Consider the following 20,229-nt stretch of genomic DNA (forward strand, 5'->3'; position numbering starts at 1 on the left):
TAGGTAGATTTTTACAACTGTCTTTTATCATATGATATTAGATTTGTATTTTTGACATATTTATGTTTACATTTATTTTTCCTTTTATTTATGAATTCTTTTTACTATGCTTTTTGTCTTCTGTATCTTTTAGTAATTACAATTAATATTTCAACATTTTTATTTGATTTAAATGTCACTACCCTACTGGCATACATATTAAATATTAATTTTGATTTCCCCATTACATGTATATGCTATTGTGCAGTATTTTAATTACAATTGTTTTTCTTTTTAATATAAAACTACCCCCAATTGCTAGGGTTTAATACAGGCAATGCTTTGGTAGACTTACCCAAGACATTTCTGTTACCATTATTTTGTATCTCCCTTCTTCCTTCTGACAACTTGATCACTTTTTAAAATTTAGTTGTAATACCAAAATTAATACCCACAGCATTTTCCCATCCATTCACGGACTTACACAGAGTGTAAAAGAATATTGAGTCACTCAGCACACACGCCCCCAGCTGAAGCTGAACAAGGCAACGTCTGCCTTTGGGTTCTGCTCTCATACTGTCCTTTTTGTGGTCTACTTTTTGCCTTTTCTTACAATTATTTTGGTGATTTCACTCTCTGAAACAGCCCCTAAGAGTAGTGCTGATGTGCTATATGGTGTTCCTAAGCATCAGAAGGTTGTGATGTGCTTATGGGTAAAAAACTTGTGTTAGGTGAGCTTCCTCCAGGAGTGAGTTATCATGCTGTTGGCTGTGAGTTCCATGTTAATGAATCAGCAATACTGTCCATCCAGAAAAAAGAAGAGGGCGTTTGCCCATCTGCATGCGAGGCCACTGTGGAAAGTGCTGGTGTAACCTCTATGATGCCTGTATGTGAGGCCACTGGAGTAACCTCTATGGTGCATGATAAAGCTCCTGAAAAGATGCAAAAGCAACTCAATGTGTGGTTTCATGAGATGATAACTGGTAGAAAAAGCACAATGCACACAGCACTGCTATGAGGCTCAAACAGACAAAGAAGCTTATAGTCACGTTACACAGGGTCAAAAAACGTTAAACCTTTCTTGTTTCAAAAGGTGGTAAAGCATAAAAAATGTTAAGCTTGCAGGCAAGTCAAGTCAGGTTCTACAGATCAAGAGGCTGCAGAAGAATTTTAAAAATACTTGCAAAACGTTCTATAGAAAAGGGTTCTGTGGAAGAGTAGGTTTCCAACGCTAATGACGTGCTTGTTTTACAAGGACGTTGACTAACAAACCCTCATAATAGATACGTGCTTTGATTCATGAAAACAATGTGCCCAGAGGCTCATGGGAACCTAAGTCTGCCTTTCCCTCTGGAGCAAGAGCTCAGTGTTCACCAATTCAGAGATCCTGCTAACTTTATAGGATATAACTACCACCAATAACAAGAATCCTCTCTATTTCCTTCCCAAAGCATGTTATTTAATAGGGCTTCTTTTAGTGAGGATCTGTTAGTAGTTTAGTGTTAAATCTGTCTGAGAAATGTCTTTATTTTTCTCTCTTTCTTGAATAGTTGCTAATCTGATCATAAAATTCTAGACTGATAATTACATTCTCTCAGGAATTGCAAAGTATTGTTCCATTGTGTTTCCTCTGCTCTTGCTGCCAAGAAGTTTGCCCTGGTTTTTGGAGATGTATTACTGAAGAAATGAGGGGTGAAGTGATATTATGTCTTGGGGCTTGCTATGAAAGAAAAAGAGAAAAGATTAAATAAAGATGGCAAAAACTTAATAATTCTTCATCTATAGGAGAGAAACATATGGATTAATTTTGTTCTTCTTTCTACTTCTAGCATATTTAAATATTTTATAAAGTTTTGTAAAGGAAATATAAAAACAATCTCTTCGGGCTCAACCACCACAGCCTAATTTAGGACAAAGCTTCAACTCATACGCTTAGCTCTCTGCCTTCTGTTCCTTTTATGTTTCTGCCTCTTGGAGGTTTTTCTTCCTTTCTTGTGGACTCAGCTAGGCATTAAAGTAATTTTTGTTATATATTATTCAGCACCCGTATGTTTATACTACCAGAATTTTCACATTGTCTTGGTCTGCCGTCTCACTGGAACCGTTTATTTTCAGGAAGGAGATTGAAAGACGTAAGAAGAAGCAGAAATTGTAAAGGAAAGAAATAATTTGAATACATCAAAAGTAAAACAGAGAATTCCCCCTTCCACAATGCTCAAAACACAAGCAGCAGTTGAAGCACTTCTAAAAGAAAAAGAATTAGGATTCACACGATATAAAGAATCCAACAAATAAAGATGATCAACAAATCAATAGTCAAGAGATTCATAGAAAAGGAAACTAGATTAGGCAATTCTCATATGAAAAGCTCTTCAACCACATTATTTAACAGGTACAATTAAAAACCAAATTAGTGTACTTTTTAATACATCATTTCTATCAGTCAGTCCAGTCATAAATCCAGAAAAATGCATTGGTTATTTCTAACAGAGACAGTTTAAAAGAGTTGGAGGACGTAAAGGCAAGAAGGAAACATTGGGTTTTCATAGAGGTAGCGACTTCTGGAAGCGGTTGCTATGCCAGGGCTGGAGAAACAGACAGCACACTTTGGGTATTAGAACCTGGATATTTGAAGCAGGCAGCTTCAGACAACTGGGGATAATCTCTGAGGAGGGCTCGCCTCCTGTCTGGTGCTGGACCTCAGAGCGGGTCTCTGTGCTCCTGGGGAGGAGCTGGCTGAGGCTGGACCTCAGGAACTCAGAGGGGAGCTCCGTGCAGCCGGGACTAGGCCCCCTGTTGCACTGTTATTACTGAGGGAGTGGGATGTGGCGGGTTTGGGGGCTGTGATACAAACATTAAATGGGAACCAACTGCTGCCACCAGGGCAAACAGTTTCCTGATGCTGATGGAAACCAGCAGCACTCAAGGAGCAAGATCCCTGTCTCCTCCATCCTTGCATTCACTTCTGGCGTCTTCCATTAGCATGGCCTAGCAGAGCTCCATCAAACAAAGCAGAAATGCAGTCTCAGCCACAGCATCACGAGGCGGATTTGGAGCTAAGAGACCACCAGCATTACTGAACATCACATGGGAAAAAACGAACACCATGCTGATAACAATTGTTGGACAGGATGAGGATAAATGGAAACTCTGAAATCCTACAGGAATGGCAGTATAAGTTAATAATAACAACGCTTGGGTACCATGTTGAAGTAACCAGCGTAAAGTCGGAAAAGTGCAAACACTATGAGGAAGCACAATTCTGAGTGTGCGCCCTGTGTTCAATTTGTGCACAGGAGATATATGCAGCATGCTTACTGTGTCTTTTTTATAGTCTCAGAAAAAAGAAAAAAAGAAGCAGCTTAAATGACTATAAATAAGTGAAGGAATAAATATATTTTTCTAATATATAGCACCTTAAAAGGATTGAAATAAATATATATCAACATATAAGTGATAAACTATATGCAAATATATATGTATGTACATTTTAATATATATTCCTTAGGACCTTGTAACTGGATTTAACTCATTCTATTCAAAGAAAAGGCAACCACATTGCCAATAGGCAAGGTTATTTATTATTGTCAGAATATTCAGGAAAATCAGGCTTACTTACTATTTTTTATTCAAATAAGCATGCTTATGAGTCACCATGATAAATATCTCCCTTCTGAAGTCTAATTCTAACAGATGCACTGAGATACATCAATAGAAATACAGACAGATAAATGGATGGATTAGAGACTAGCCTCAGATGGATATTATTGTTTCAGGATGAAGCTGTCCTTTTGGAGTCTCTGTTGTACTCTCTCAGCAATGACACATTCTCTGTCTGTGCCTTTGGTTGGTGCCACTGAACTGTACATACTGAACAGAAGAGTAGGCTATCCTCAGGTTTCGGCGGGGGAGACATACACTGCTTTGGTAAAGTGAGGTAAAGGAAGGCGATGAAGAACGGAGGCGTTCAAAGTAAACAGACTGCAGGTGCATTTTTGGAGGGAATGGTTTCAGGAAGGAATGCACACAGTCAGTGGGTATTTGGAAGGCTGATCTTTAAAATCACCATGACTGTGTACTCTCTGGAAAATCAGTCCCCCAGAGATGGGAGTAAGTTAACTCCCAAGGAATCAAGCTGATTTTAAGAAGTAATGAGTTGTCACTGAGAATAGCTACACAAAGGATAATAAGGAACACAGGAAAATAAAAGATCTCAGTTAACGTCCTTTTAAAATGTTGAAATTTCAAGTGAAGTAAATAAGCAAGAGCAAAGTAGAGACACTGATTCCACTGTTCTTGGGCTCTTTCATCTATTTATGTTAAACAGAAACCATTTTCTTCTGCAGAGAGATTGGACATTTCTGCATTCACACTGTTCCTCTGTGTCCTGTTCTGAAGCTGAATGATTTCCTTAAAGAGTGAACTGAATAGACACATTCATCTTATTTTACTACTTAGAACAAAAAAGAGCCTACTGGTTAAGGTTTGGCACCATCCACTAAAGCAGCCAGAGTTCGCTTCCTGGGCACGGACCCACACCCCCCATCTGTCAGTAGCCGTGCTGTGGTGGCAGCTCACAGAGAAGAACTGGAAGGGCTTACAACTAGGATACACAACCATGCACTATGGCTGTGGGGAGAAAAAAGGGGAAGATTGGTAACAGATGTTAACTCAGGGGCAGTACTTCCTTGCAAAAAAAAAAAAAGACTCATCTCAGCTAATATTGAGTCTTAGAAACAAGCAAACCAACAAAGAAATCCCTCAATTTGTTTCAGAATCAACACCACCAGAAGTTTCCTATGCATACAACGCAAAAGAGAGGTTTGCAGCTCGCACTTCGGATGTTGTAACCATCGTTGCTTATACACCTCCTGTCACAGCCAGATCATCATCTTTAAAGAGAGACTCTGCCAACACAACTTGTGTCCTTTGTATTATATCACTTTAATGATTAATGTGGCTTACATCAGTGTGCATTTGAAATACTCTTGAGAATGAAAAAATGAAAATTTCTAAGGTTGTAAAGTCTGTTAGCAAACAGCTAAATAACGAGATAAAATCTAGTCAGCAACTATAACATGTAAGGGAGTGCAATAGATCATGCGTGGATTTAGAGATAAAAAAGATTAATCCCCATAAAGATCATGGCTATTATCCGTAAAGCAGCTACAATGTGCAAGATGCATTTCTAGTGCTTTACATTCCTCTCTCACACATGCTCCTCTCACAGTTCTTGGGAGACTCATTATTTGCTGCTCGTTGACAGAGGCAGGATTTGGACGCTGAGTTTTCCCCAGTGTGTTATGTTGCCTATGACACTATGTATAGGGAGCTTAATGTCACATCCTCTACTGGTAGAAACTAAACTTTCCAATGCACCTGCAGAAATTAGTAGTAGGACTATCGAAAGATGACATTGATTCCAAATAGCGATGAATATGAGCATATTTTAAAATATTTTTCCTGTAAATGCTACAAAGTCAAATATACAATTATGATAATTACTGGTACAGTATAACGGGAGAAAAGGCTGATTCAATAAGCCCCCATCTTTTTGTTTCTTAAACCTGTTTTGTTTTTGAAACTACTCCATTATTTTATGTTAAATTTCTTATAGAGCCTCCTGCTAGAAATATCAAACGGGATTCTGGCCCCCAGGCATTCCATTAACACAACTGTCACCGAAATTGCAAAGACTCATTTACTTTAAACAGCAGTAGAATCATAACATCCGGTATAATCATTTGCGTTAAATACCAGCTCTTGCTGAGCACCATTATTGCATATTCAAAAAAGGAAGGCAATGAAGGGGCATAAAACTATCGAAATTTTCTATTTCAATATTAGATTAAATGAATATTGTAATTAAGCGTTAGTCTCTTTACTAAAATCTTTTATGTTTTAAATAGTAGTGACATGATTTTTTTGTAAGGCGCGAAATGGTTTGGGAAAAAGCTGAGGGCTGAACTTTTAGTAAAGACGACGTAAGTGGTAAATTCATGCTTTGAGAAAGTTATAGTGAAGACGTATAGAAATGACAGGTAAAATATTAAAAAGTGAAAGTTAAAAAGTAAGTGACATAACCACACTCAACAACTAGATAAGTATCTCCATCAAAAGTTGAACACTGTGGAGTCTAATCTCACCGTGGAGTTCAACTTCTGTAGAGGTAATGGGAATTAAAATTGACCTGACTGATCCACACACACAGACCAGACACTGACACACCCCTCTCAAAGCAGGGGGCTGGAACCAGGCTCCATGCTGCCACCTGGGAGCTTGGGTGGGTCTAAAAGCTGTTCCCAATGATCGACAGTCATGGGTTGCAAGGACCAAATGCATCTTTGAAGCCAGGAAGGGGCTAAGCCAGTTATGGGCGTGAGAATGTGATGCCTTAATATAAGCACGGGAAAGGGGCTGTGAATTGCTGGTTTCAGACCAGGCTTTACCACGGAGATGCTGCAGTGGGTGGGCTGAGGTGCCAGACAAAGCCGTCTATGAAAATGCTGGAAAGGGAGGGGTGAGGCTTGGCATGAAATTCTAAAACAGATGAATGACCTGCCACTTACACGTATTGCAAGTGTGTTCTCCTTCTACGTGGCTTTATTATTATACCAAAAATTCTGATTTTTTTCAAGGATTTTTTTTATAATTTGTGCTTTTTGGGTTTTGTTTTAGAAATCTTTCCTATTACAATATATTTTACACATAGAAACAAACGAACCCAATTGCATATAAAATCTCTGAGGAAAATAATGGCTAAAAAGTCAAACTGTTGGTGGGGGCAAAGGTGATTTTTCAGAGTTCTCAACAGTCCACCAATTTGGCAATATTTGAAATATGAAACAACTGGGAACTGACTGAACATTTGACCAAGCTTTTATAGAATATTCTTTCTTCAGGAAATAGCTGACTGGCTGGAAGAACACGAAAAAGTACAGGGTTTTATCAACTTTTTGTAGAATTTACCTTTTGGAATAATTTCAGCCTCTGTCCTATTTTCTAATATGAAAACTCCCAAATAACTAGAGTTACTACCCATTTACCCTATATAAAAGCAGCAATTGTCCCAGTGGTGTGCAGAATTATTCTTAAAAAACTCTGTTTGTTAGAATTGCGATTTTCAGTAGCGTTCCAAATGTTGGCCACAGACATAAAAACAGCCTTTAGGGTCTGCACTTGTTTCACTTCCCTTCTTTTTGGTTAATGCCTTTGAACAAATAGAGAATGAACTTTGAAATGCTACAAATATTTTGTAGCTATTAGAAGGAAACAAGTTTTGAAGAAATGCCATTTGTACGAAGCAAGCCCAGAATTTAGGAAAATAGGATTGTTGAAATTTTTGCCTATTGATGAAAACTGCCTGCACACTTTAAGAAATATTTAGGTTGCTAAAACTAGTGTCTCAATTATAGGAATGTTCACGAGAGCTTTCAAAGTAGTCTAAGGCAGTCAGATTACCCAGCAGCTGTTACCACATCATAGTTTCTAATCAGATTGCTATTTTCTTGCTCCTCATGAGGAAGTGCTCAATACTTTTACTCACATTCCCTTTTTCCTTTGCATCCTTTTAAAAATTGCACGCAATGGGACATTTTAAATGTACAGTGTTTTGTGAAAATCAGTAAGGAGTCATCACAAGAATAAGCTAAAATGTATATCCATATGTGGTTGATCTTACCAGGTTAAATACTGACTGTGATATCCTTGTCATATGGTATGCAGTCAATGTGACTTGAACAAAGATAGATAGCTGTCCGTTTTTCTAAATAAGCTACAAATACAACACAATGTTACAAAATCCAAACCCTTTTATTCAAGAATTACTCAAATTGGAATATATTGCACCCAGATGCAAGCATCAATTAGGATTCTATTGACATGTACAAAAAGAAGGTAAAAACTAAATTCCAGGGTAATATTACTTCTGATAAAGGTGTCTTAAAACAATGGGAATAGTTAGAGAAAGCATGGGAAACTTGCCTAAAAACACAGAGAAATGCTTTAAAGTTGGTACAAATGAAGTAGGATGCCAAAGGTCACCCCATAGCAGACTCTAGACCAAACCTCCCAACTCTGGGTCTAGTGTTCTCTCTCCCCAGGACTTTTATTCTATTCACAAAATAGTTTAAACATACAAAAAAGAACAGCAAATATTTGAACAGATATTCATGTTCCTACTTCCCAGTTTGACAAATATTGTCACATTTACTTGAAAACTTTTTGGTCAAAATTCCAGTTTCTTGCCCTGTAATGGGTTCAGGAAAAGATCTACTTTTGTAGAATATTTGCTATTTTCCTTATTAGGTCAGAACAATGCTCTTTCCTTGGAAAGAGTGGAATGCCAGAAGTCTCACACAGGTTAATTTTTACTTTTTATTTTCTAATACTGATAAGATGCTAAGATGCTACCTGGAGTCACATTCTCCACTTAACATATACATATACCTTATCATCTTCACTAATATCAACTCTTTAAATGTCAACAAGCAACATTAAGGATTCAAGAATATTTTCTCATTTTGCAAGTTACCCAAATCCAAAAGAAAGTTGACTTTATAAGACTGAAAACACATAGTTTTGTATCTCTAGGGTACATGATAAAATTTATTTTGGCCTTTAGATATTATACGCACAGTACGTTTTGTTTCCTTAATTCCGTCTCCACAAAGGGCAGCTTAGATACGTCCTCCAACATGAAGCAAAGTCCATGTTTTTGTTTTTATTGTGTAGTAGTTTGTCTCTTCCTTTCAAAATTACAGCTGGTTGGCAGTCACTTTAAGCCTCAAGAAGACGTAATAGGATCATATACATTTATAATTTCACTATTTTATCACTCAGCTTCATAAGTGGTACTTAAAGTCAAGAACAACTTGAGATCTTCTTTATGTTAATAAAAACAAAACATTTTGTAAATTAGTTTTTAATTTTCCTTGGTATGCAATTATATCAATGATATTGCAATAAACCTTGTTTTATTACATTACTGTTAGTAATGAAAGTACATTCATTTTAGAGAATTAATCTTTTTCTGTATAGTCTTAAAATTTTGCAACACCATATTTCCCTGACAGATTTGACTCATACAGAGAAACATCCTCTAAAACTCACCTTAGCCATTCATTAAATATAGAATTTAAAAACAAAATCCCAAGGCTGAGAGGAGTTTACCATAATTTTAGGCTGCCACTTTCTCTGAAAACAAAATCAGGGAGACATAAGGTTTTATTTCTAGATGTTTGGGTGAGAAATATTATGTTACACCTTTATCAGCTGATGAGCTCAGGGCTACCTTTGTGAGACCTGGCTTAAAAGCACTGAGTACTCACACCTGTTACTTTATGTGTAGGCAGTGATAAAGAGAAAGATCAGCTCCTATTCTTAAGGGAGCTGCTGATAAATTCAGTACAGCTTTAAGACATCAGATATATCAAATGATTTATTTTTTGTTCAGCAGGCAGATATTCTCCCAGAGCAAAATTCAAAAGGAGTTAGAAAAGTGAATGAAATAAATGCACAGACACATTAAAAATGGGAATTTTGTCTCAAAATGTTACTGCCCCTCTTTGAAGTCTAAAAAAAATACATCTAGCTTAGATGATCTAATTTTACTTGTACCTTTTTGTTTACCAACTCATTATCAACTGATATGTATTGACTAATATGGGGTCAATATCACATTTCTAAAGCCACCTGCTTTGCTAAGAATATATCCTTTAATTAATTATTTGATTACTACATCCACACATTCACACAACAAAAATAGTCATTTATGGTTCATCATCTGAAGGGAATCACCATCAAGAAGAGGCAGACTTTTGAGTAACTAGTTGTCAGATAGAGGGGTGAAGGTTGATCACATATGCACAAGGCTGCTCTTCCTGCCCTTCCTCTCAGCCTAATTGAGGAAATAAAACACAAAGAAACGATCTGAGACCACTTAAGAGTGAAACCATGTTTCATTGAGAGAAAGATAGGCTGAGAGGTGACTTTTTCTGAGGAAAGGGAAAAATCTTAGAACCTGACAGACTGTGATTTGAATCCTGGCTCTGCTATTTACTTGCTATAGTTTGTTCATATAAAAAATAATCATAGTATTACATAAGGCTATTTTTAAGACAAACTAAGATAACATGTAAATTCTAGCACTGCAATCCGTAAAAATTGGTCCCCTCCCCCTCAGTCCTTCACTCTGACAATAAGTAAGTACAATCAAATTTAAACAAAGAGAATATAGGAATGCAGACAAGGAAAACCAACTATCAAAAATATCTTTATCAACAGGTAAGATTTAGATTTTTCTTGCAACACAACTAGGCTTTTGTTGAAAGGGAAAACACGACTATTCCAGCTCTGAGGATGAAGCATTCAAGAAGACCCTAGAACAGAATGTAGAAATGAGCAAGTTGTCTTCAGGTGCAGTGGGAGGAGTCACGTGAATGGAACTCCAGCATGTTGAAAAAGGTGGAAAGTTAGTTTGAAAGCTAGGAAAGGACCTCGTGCCAGTTACTGGGACAATCAGAAGTTGTTTTAGGCTCTTGAGAAGGGAATGATAAATTAAAGAGGAAATGATAGGGTGAGAGGAAATTACAGGATAAAATGTATTTAAAGCAAGACCTACTAGAAGATTGTGATGGTTGTCTGTGACTGAGATAAAGCAGACGTGATCGGGAGTGAAGACAATGAGAAGGGGAAAGCAGGAAAAAACTCTGAGAGAAACATTAAAAATATATATATTTTGGGTATAGGAGATGAGAAAAAGTGGAAACAGTAGAGAATGACCCAACTCTATAATATGAAAGATTGTAAAATAGGTAATACTAGTGCCAGAAATAGATACTGGTCATGGGGCCATGTTAATGAATCAGATGATGAGCTCAGACTTGACAGGCTGACTTTGACTTTATAGGGGAGCATGCAGGTAAGCACATGATACATAAATTCCCTGGGTTTTTATGTATGCATTTATTTTGTTTGGTACATGCTAAGGGAATTATTGAGGTTAATTATGATGAATAGTCGATGCAAAATTTCTTTTTCCTTCCTGCATCACTTAATATCACGTATTTCCACAGGATCCAAAGCTGGCCAATAAAACCAATGGGAAGTTTTCTGATGTTTCCAAGAAAATGTGTTGTGTTGACTGATAATGGCAAAATTGTATGTAAATAAAGTGATCAAACCAGCCTTTGTATGAAGCCAGAACTATGTATGGCAGAGAAGAGAGAACTAAAGATGCCAAGTCTTTAACAACTTCATTGAAATTTGTGTAGCAACAAACCCGAAGGTATCCTGGTAAGCTAATAATAATTTTTCTATTTAAAACCCACAGTTGAAAAAAAGTTTAACATATTTTATTATTGTTCCTCTTCCTACTAAGTAGTTCAAATCTGTTTTCCTCACCCCAATTGTGTGCACCATAGTGCAGTTAATGTATATTCTTCAATTGTTCTTCCGGCGTTATTTGAGACATGTGTATTACTAAAAACAAATAAAGTGTTATTTTTAATTTTCAAAATGACATTTTGAGCTGACTCCTGGTTTCAGTTCTGATATGTAAAGAGCTGAGACATCGGCACTTCCATCGTTACAAAAAGAAAAGGCAATGATTTTTCTTGGATGCCTCAGAGAACTGGGTTTGCAGGGCAAACCAGCATCTCAAAATCTGAAGGGACAAATGAGTCCAGAGAATCACAGCAAAGGTCTGCCTTCCTGGAGCAGAAGCCACGGTGGCCATAACTCGCAGGAACACTTTTACCATAATTTTGATGCGTTGCTGGGTGTTAGGTTGGGCTCGTGTGAGAGAGAAACTCCTGGACACTGCAGTCTTGAGGGAGGCACAGTTTCATGTCCTTCACCTCCAGGAATCGCTAACAGATCCTCAAGGTGAAGATCCAGGAAAGAGCTCTTTGACCTCTGCCTTGGGGAGGACACGGGTAATCCTTACAAAACACACACAGCATTCGCCATAACAACAGCCGAATGTTCAGGGAAGGAGACCACCAGAGCCTTGTCTCAGAGCTGTGAGGAAAGGGCCTTCCTCTTACTCCAGCCCTTTCTAGCCTTCCTGTTTCTTCTAGCCTTTACTCAAGAAATGATTCTATACAAGAAGGAACAGTTGGGAAACTCACTGGCCAAAGAACTTGGCCCAGTAAAAGACTGAGATTTAATAGGGAGACTGTAGAATGTCCCTTCTCCTCATACCTTCTCACCACACCTACAGGGTTCCAGTAAAATGAGAGTGGATTACAGCAAAAGGGCTCAAAGACACAGACTTTCTCTGAAGAGGTGGACTTAGAAAAGTCCAAAGTCAAGGGAGGTAACAGAAATGGCACTACAGAAATTTCAAGACCCTGACATCAGAAAAAATGAAATACAATTCAACTACTAGCCAAATGAATATATATCCTCATGCCTAAGGCATTATTTTCCTTCAGTTCTATTACCTGATACGTCATGTCTAGCTTTCAACAACAACAAAATTACAAGGCTCACTAAAGAGCAGGAACAAGCATAGTCTGAAGAGACAAAGCAAGGCTCAGGACTAGCAAGATCAGAACCTAAGAGACACAGCAAGCATCAGAACAAGCATCAGATGTTAGAATTATTAGAGAATTTTAAATAACTATGATTAACGTAATAAGGGTTCTAACGGTAAAAGTAGGCAACATGCAAAAACAGATGGGTAATATAAAAAAAGAGATAAAAACTCTAAGAAAGAATCAAAAAGAAATGCTAGCAATCAAAATCACTGTAGCAGAAATGCAGAATGCCTCTGATGGGCTCATGAGTGGACTGAACGTGGACCAGGAAAAAGTCAGTGAGCTTCAAGACAGATCAACAGAAACTTTCCAATCTAAAAAACAAAGAGCTCTAAAACAGTATATTCTGGTGGAAGATACAAAAGAAGTAAATAGGCAAGTGACATATAATATGGTTGTGGTTGATTAGAGATAACTACAAATTCTTCATATTCCTCCCATCAAGAGGTGGGGTCTATGTCCTTCCTCCTGAATCTTGGTGAGCTATGTGACTGCCTGATCAATTTATTCAATTCTACCTTTTTCAGGTAGAAGTCATGCTTTGCCAGTGTCTGGGTCCAGATATTAAACAACAAGAAGCTTCCATTTACTTTCTCTTGGAATATCCCCCTTAGAATCCAGCTGCACTATGGGAGGAAGCTCAAGCAGCCTCATGACAAGACGCATGTAGAGAGGAACTAAAGCCCCCAGACAATGAGCCAGGCTCAGCTCCCAGGCAACAGCCAGGATCAACTCACTGGGCACATAACTGAGCCTTCTTAGAAGTGGATACTTTAGCCCCAGGTCAGCAAATCCAACCAATTTCACAAAGCTCTGTGCAAATTGCAGACTCATGAGCCATATATGTAACTTTTGTTCTTTTAAGACCCTCAATGTGAAGGTGATTTGTTACATAGAAATAGACAATCAGAAGAATGGACTATGGCTATACTGCATAAAGCACACAGTGCTATAGAGTCATACAAGAGGCATTCCGGGAGCATTCTGAAGCAGAGACAAGAAAGATCACTAAGATTTGGCCACAAGGACTGGGGAAGAGTGTTTCAGGCAAAAAGATTGGCATGCTAAACTCAGAAGCACATAGAGAGAAATGAAAGAACTCATTTTGATTAGAAAATAGAATATGATGAAAAAAGTGGTAAGAGATGAGTCTAGAGAGAGACCAGAGTATGACATATCCTTTTTGTTTGTCTAAATAAGAAGCTGGGAATTTCATAGAGGCATCAAAAAATATGGTTAATGGTTTAAAGTTTTATAGACTGTGGATACATCAAACAAGGAAATATTTAGGACTCATGGCTGTTTTCTGTTCTATTTAATGAGACTAAATTTTTGGAAGTCAGAGTTTGGGAAGAGAATGAGAATTAAGGGATAATAATTTCTAAATCTCCCACACTGATATACCAATAGCCAAGCTTGGTGAACACGATCATAGATTTCACATAGAGAACATCCTATCCAGAAACAAAGAGGAACATGAAAGCTATATCATCTTGGCCTCAGGATAAAGAAAAATGGAGAGACTACTTAAATGAGTTTTCTTTCTCATCTTTCCCTCAATCAATCAAGTTTTTATCGCAAAGAGGCACGGTAGAAACATGCAGGTAGATATAGTGGGAGTCAGAGATCCCAATGAGATTAACGGTATCCTCCATAAGATCTAAAAGAGGGAGGCTATAATCTTTTCAGACAAATCCTGCAAATAACCACTTTTAATACATTAAGAAGCAACGGAGCAGTAGCAGTCACGTCAGGGAGCTTTTAGATGAGTTTGGGAAAATGTTTCTTGTATACCTTCTTATTTCCTGTATCCTACACACGGCATGGTGAGAATCCAGAAAAATTCAGTTGTGATCCGGTGAATAGAATCAAAAGTGCTTAGAGGGCTTGAGCAGTATTCAGAAAAATGATCTGAAATTTGGAAATAAGTCAAGAGGATGACTGTATAACTTTCCATGTAATACTGAAGTATTGTTTAACATTCCCACCCAAAGATTACTTAATTCTCTAAGGGTGTTAGCATTTTTGTTACATTATTTAGTCTTAATCAGGATCCAGGCTCTGCAAAGTCATATGTTCAATTGTAGATTTCTCATCAGTAGAAAAGATGATCTCAAAGGCAATAACGTCACTTTTTGGAAGGATGTTGAACAATTTTTATCTATTAGAAAATCTATTTCAGCATTTTTTTAGTGAATGTCTATATAAATTTTCATTCCTTGAATTATCCTTTCAACAATGTTTACTATTCTGCTGTTTCTTTCATTTAGTATCTTAAAGACATTTTGAACACGTTTAAGGTATATTTGTGGTGTGTTTTGGAGAATCATCATTTTTAACTCATTGAAAATTATATTTTTATCTTACTGACAAAGGGCTTAGACCACACTGATGAGGCTTAAATGAGTGAAGAATTCAAGGATGGGGACCAATGGTTAGAAATAGAGATTAGGTTTGTGGATTCTATCTCATTTTCTCCCCAAAACCCTGATAGGACTAGCTTAGACTGGTCACTAGTCTAAGGAGAAGGCCCGATTATTGCATTTGCAGCAGAAACTAGTGGGGTCATATTAACATGATATCTTGAGAGCCCAAGCCCCACCAGACATCCCTACCAAATGCTATCTTGAAAATAAGCACTTAGTAAAAATCTCAAAGACTTAACATTTGGTGAAGCCATGGAAATAGTTCTGGGTTATCAAAATAAACTGATTAAATTAATGAATTGGACTAAGATGACTGAGTTGGGCCAGATGTAATTTTCTTGAGTTATCCAGTTGGTTGAGTACTTATGATAAATATTAGATCAATTATATAAAAATTAAAAAGCCATATTTTCTTTGTATATTTGAACAGTGAATGATTTTGTAATTCAATTCACTCTAATAGAAAAACCATATGGGGAAATAAAGATAAGTCTCAACTAAAGGAAATGAAAATGCAAGCTGTGGTGGAACAATTAGTTAATTCAAATAAAAAATTATTTACTGAGTACATACAGTAGATAGGACATTGTGCTTGGTGTTGTAATACAGAGATGAATGAGACCTCCTGCTTTCCACTAAGGAAATCTATTACAAGAGATGCACAGATAAACAAAGAAATATCTATGCGGTGCTCTCATAGAACTATGTATAAAGCAGAGAACAAGGAGGGATTAACTCTGTCGTGGTGCAGTTATAAGAGGAGGCTTCCTCAGCAGGGTGATGTATGTGCTGAACTTTGTAAAGTAAATAGAAATACTTTAGGAGAATAAAGCAAAGGTAGGGAGGGAATATAAGACAGGGTGTGTCACCAAACCAAGGATTCAAAAGTCTTTGGTTTACAACATCATCTTAGACTTTCTATATGTTACGTGGTACCCACCACAGTGATAGGTCTGTGGGGCCAGACAATGCCACAGTTGAAGCCTGACTCAGAAAAGGAAATTTTCACAGAAAGTTTGTATTATCTTTGCTAGAATCTACCCAGTTCTTTCCCTTATGCCTCATCCTGGGAATAGCCCCTCAAAAAGGACAAGAGGGGAGGCTCTCCACGAAGAGCATGTCAAGTTACCGTAATATGCCATGATTTTTGTCCTCACCACCTTCAAGGTCATACTTTGAATATTAATATACCTACATCATATGATGCAGTGTGGTTAGGTTACTACAAAAAGTAACATTTGACATTTGTCAAAACCCATAGAATGTACAACACCCAGAGTGAACCCTAATGTAAACTATGGACTTTGGGTGATGATGACCTGTCAGTGTAGGTTCATCGATTGTAGCAAATGTGTCACTCTAGTGTGGGACATTGATAGCAGGGGAGGCTGTGCATTCCAGGGGTGGGAGACGTATGAAAACTTTCTGTACTTTCCGCTCAATTTTGCTGTCAACTTAAAACTGCTCTAAAAACTAAAATCAATTTAAAAAAATATAAAATGAGGAAGAGGTAAAAACAAAAAGAATAGAAGAAAAACAGCAGGAGTGCTTAAAAAAATTAATTAAGACAACCGAGAGAACAAAACCTTAGAAAAGTAATTCAAATAAGGAGCAATTCAATGTAGATGATAAAGCTGTGTCACCTGACTCCACCTGTCAGCTATAGATAAGAAGGAAAGCTCCAGTGTGGGCCCGGAAGACCAGATTTCTCCCTAAGATCTCATATATTCTTTCCACACTGTGTTACATACAGAGTGAAGATGACGCAAAGAAGACAATCCAAAAATAGAGCTCTCCTCTCATAACCAGTCCTCAACTTTTTAAAACTCTATGCCTACAGCTCTACTCCTAGCTCTGAGGCCCTGCAGCATCCTTGGACTTAATCTGTATTATCATTCTTCACCTTTTGCCTGAAAGAAACATGAAGTCACTAGAAGAACAGCATTTGGGAGGATGTTAGCTTCCAGAGGAACTGCAAGGCATTCTTCAGCATCCACCCACAGAGCCCTGTGCAGTCTCCTACTTGGGTGAATCTGTTTGAACCACGTGAAATTAGAGAATTTCTGTTGGCTTCCTCAACTCCTTTCTGTGGGCTCTTATCATCTTATGATTTCAGGGGCAAAGAAGAAGAAATACACCAAGCGAAAATGCATTTTCTTCACAAATTTTAGAGCAACATGCTAAAGATGCCCTCAAGACCTCCTTTCTCTTGGCTCCATTCTGGTTCCTCTTTGGTTTTCCCAGAACACAGTGTCCAACCAAGTGAAAGCACATGACAAGATCTGTGCCAATAATCACACGGAAACTTCAACATGAAGACACAATCCATGGCGGCAAGCCTTCTGAAGGGCCACCCCACAAACACAACAGCTTTTGATCTCTTTGCTCCTCATACAAATGACTCATTCCCAACCCTCTGATCAAATACTGGCCTCAGCCTTCAACAATACCTTTGAGCTGATGTAAAGCAGAGAAAATAAAGCCCTAAGCTCTCACTAGACCAATATTTTGGAGTTGATAGACTTAAATTACTTTGCTGGCTCCTCAAGAAGCATCCTTGTCATTTAAGCATATAGTTATATCATGATAAATAAAGTAAATGTATTTAGTCTATTTAATTGGAAATTTAAAATGTTTCACTAAACTATAATTTGTCTAAATTATACTTTGGCTCTTAAGAAAAAGCCAATATATAAAACATATTGCCGTATTATTCACAATTTTATTAAACAGTTACTGAGTTTATTGAGTCTAGGGGTAATTTACATAATCTTCATTTGCAGTTTTGTTTCTTTACATTCTTTTCAGTAATTTTTCTGCATGAGCCAAGAGGCCAAATAAATTCTAGAAATGAGACTTTCTAAAATTTTAATGGCTATTGCATCATTCCTCATTGTCATTGTAATTATCAGTTACTACTGTAGAACAGAGGAGGTAGGATTGCATAGGTAAACAAATTTCTTTGATTTTTAATGAACATATGTCTCATATTTTTCAATACATAATTAACTTAGTAAACATGAGTTATCATAGCATTCATTAGTATTTCTGATGATAATGAAAAATCTAAATTATGAAGTATATCTACATATAGTGACAAAAGAGGATTAGAAATTTTATATTAAAATTTCTGAGCATACATTCATTATTGAAGTTCAAGAATATTTTTCTCCAAATACTCTTTTTGGAAAATAGCATGATACTGTAATGTGTTTGGTGCCTCAAGCAAAGGAACACATCGCTTCAGAAAAATCAGATTTGATTTGGGCTTCAACAATCCTTAGAATGCATTGACCTGTTTGCCGGCTACACTTCTAAATCAGCCTGGGAGCTTCATTCCCGTGAGGCTGACATCACCATTGGCACACAGCCTCTGCACCGTAGCTCTTTGTGCATAGAAATGAAAGGGGTTGGGATAACCTGCTAGGGAGTAAATTGTTTTTAGGGGGAAATCTGTAATATTTTTTAGCACTCTCTTTACTAAGTTCTAAACAATAAATAGTACAACTTAGTTTTTCATCTTCCGTGGAAATGTGTGGCATTCAACATTTTCTCAAAGAAATGTAATTCACAGCTTAGAAGAAGGAAATATTTTCCTTCAAATATTTTCATATTTTGCTATTTTTTTATCTTAGAACATGGGACTAATCGTTTTTTACAGAAGGTTAGTGCTCATCCAATTTCATGGGGTTATTGGTTCATATCACAGATGCAAAAATGCGAGTGTTGGTTATTTCATCTTTTCTAAAAATACAAACCACTATAGGTCAGAGTAATGGCATTTGGCTTATCACTCAAACACAAATATAACTTGGGGACCACTGATGCATTTGAGGAAAGAGGTGCCAATTCCTTATGTAAAACTCTATAGTTATTACTGTCTTCTTTATATAGCATTCTCTCTAAATAAAGTATTACCAACCATTACCAGAGTGCTTGTCTTTAAATTAGAAAGTGCAGGTATTACTTCTTATGCTCCACACCTTTAAAGATTAATTCATTTACAGAAAAGTATGGTACTTAAGACTGATAATAAGCCATTCCAAATCATATTTTACTAAATGCCAAATTATTTTACTAATTATTTCTACATAATAGACTGAAGACTACCATGCAATTTTTGAGAATTTGGTATACAAACCACGTCTGCACCAATAAACAAAACAACGTACTGATAGCTACCTTTATTAGACACTTAGTCTGTGCCCTTCAATGAAATGGTTTACAATGCACCTTGTCATAGATTGTTTTGGTTGCTTACAATTATTAATCCCTTTCCTTTGTTGGTACGCTTTCCTGTAGGTGAAGTCTACCTTCTGACCCGCTGATTTGGGCTTGGCCATGTGACCTGCTTTGGCTAATTGAATGTGTGCAGACATGTCAATATGCCATGTCCCAGCAGAAGCATTAAATGCATTTGTGTTGTTTTTCTTCAGCTCTCCCACTCCTGCTCTCCACCATGAGAACATTATGTCCCAGATGGTGACTATTCATTAAGCCTGGGTTCCAAGGAAGAAGATGAATGGAGTCCAGCTGAGTTATAGCCCTCATCTAAACTGACCCAGAAATAAATATTTGTTATTTTAAGTCTCTGGTATTTGGATTGATTGTTGCTCCAGGAAAAGCTAAATAACAGAAATTTACACTGGAAGTTGGATGATGATGTAACAAAAATATCTAAAATATGTGTCTCTAGATTTGGTCTGAACTTTGAGGTAAATGTTGTACAAGGCTGATAAAATTCTAATAGCTGGAAAGATAGAAAATATACCTAATAAAATTGAAGCCTTGGAAATAGAGTTTTCTTGAAAAAAAATGTTGGAATGAGTTAGTTATCATTAACTGCATTTGATATGCTTCTACAAGAGATTAGTAAGAAAAGAATTGGCTTCTTTACAAGCAGGAATAGAAGCACAAAAGGAAAATCTAGAATTTATGGGGCTTTTCAGACTTGAAAGATGCTTCTATTTTGCCTATACAATTAGCAAAAATATTCAGTAATATAGTCTCAGGACAAAATCGAAACCATGGGCATGTGTGGAGGACAAAGATTCAAGCACGGCTGTGACCTCCAAACCCTTTATTAAGGCCTGTAATTGAATTAATGTGGCTCCAGAAAATAATTTTAATTGAAAAAAAATGGCTCATGGTAGAAAAGAATAATACTGCTGTCTCATGGAAGCTTGGCAAGTTTCAAAGGCGTATACCTTAATCCAGAAAGACAAACGTGACTCAGAAACTATTGGTGTGGCTATTGGCACCTGGGGGTGACTGGAATTAAA

Source organism: Equus quagga, chromosome 16, assembly GCF_021613505.1.
Source record: "Equus quagga isolate Etosha38 chromosome 16, UCLA_HA_Equagga_1.0, whole genome shotgun sequence".
Classification (NCBI taxonomy): Eukaryota; Metazoa; Chordata; class Mammalia; order Perissodactyla; family Equidae; genus Equus; species Equus quagga.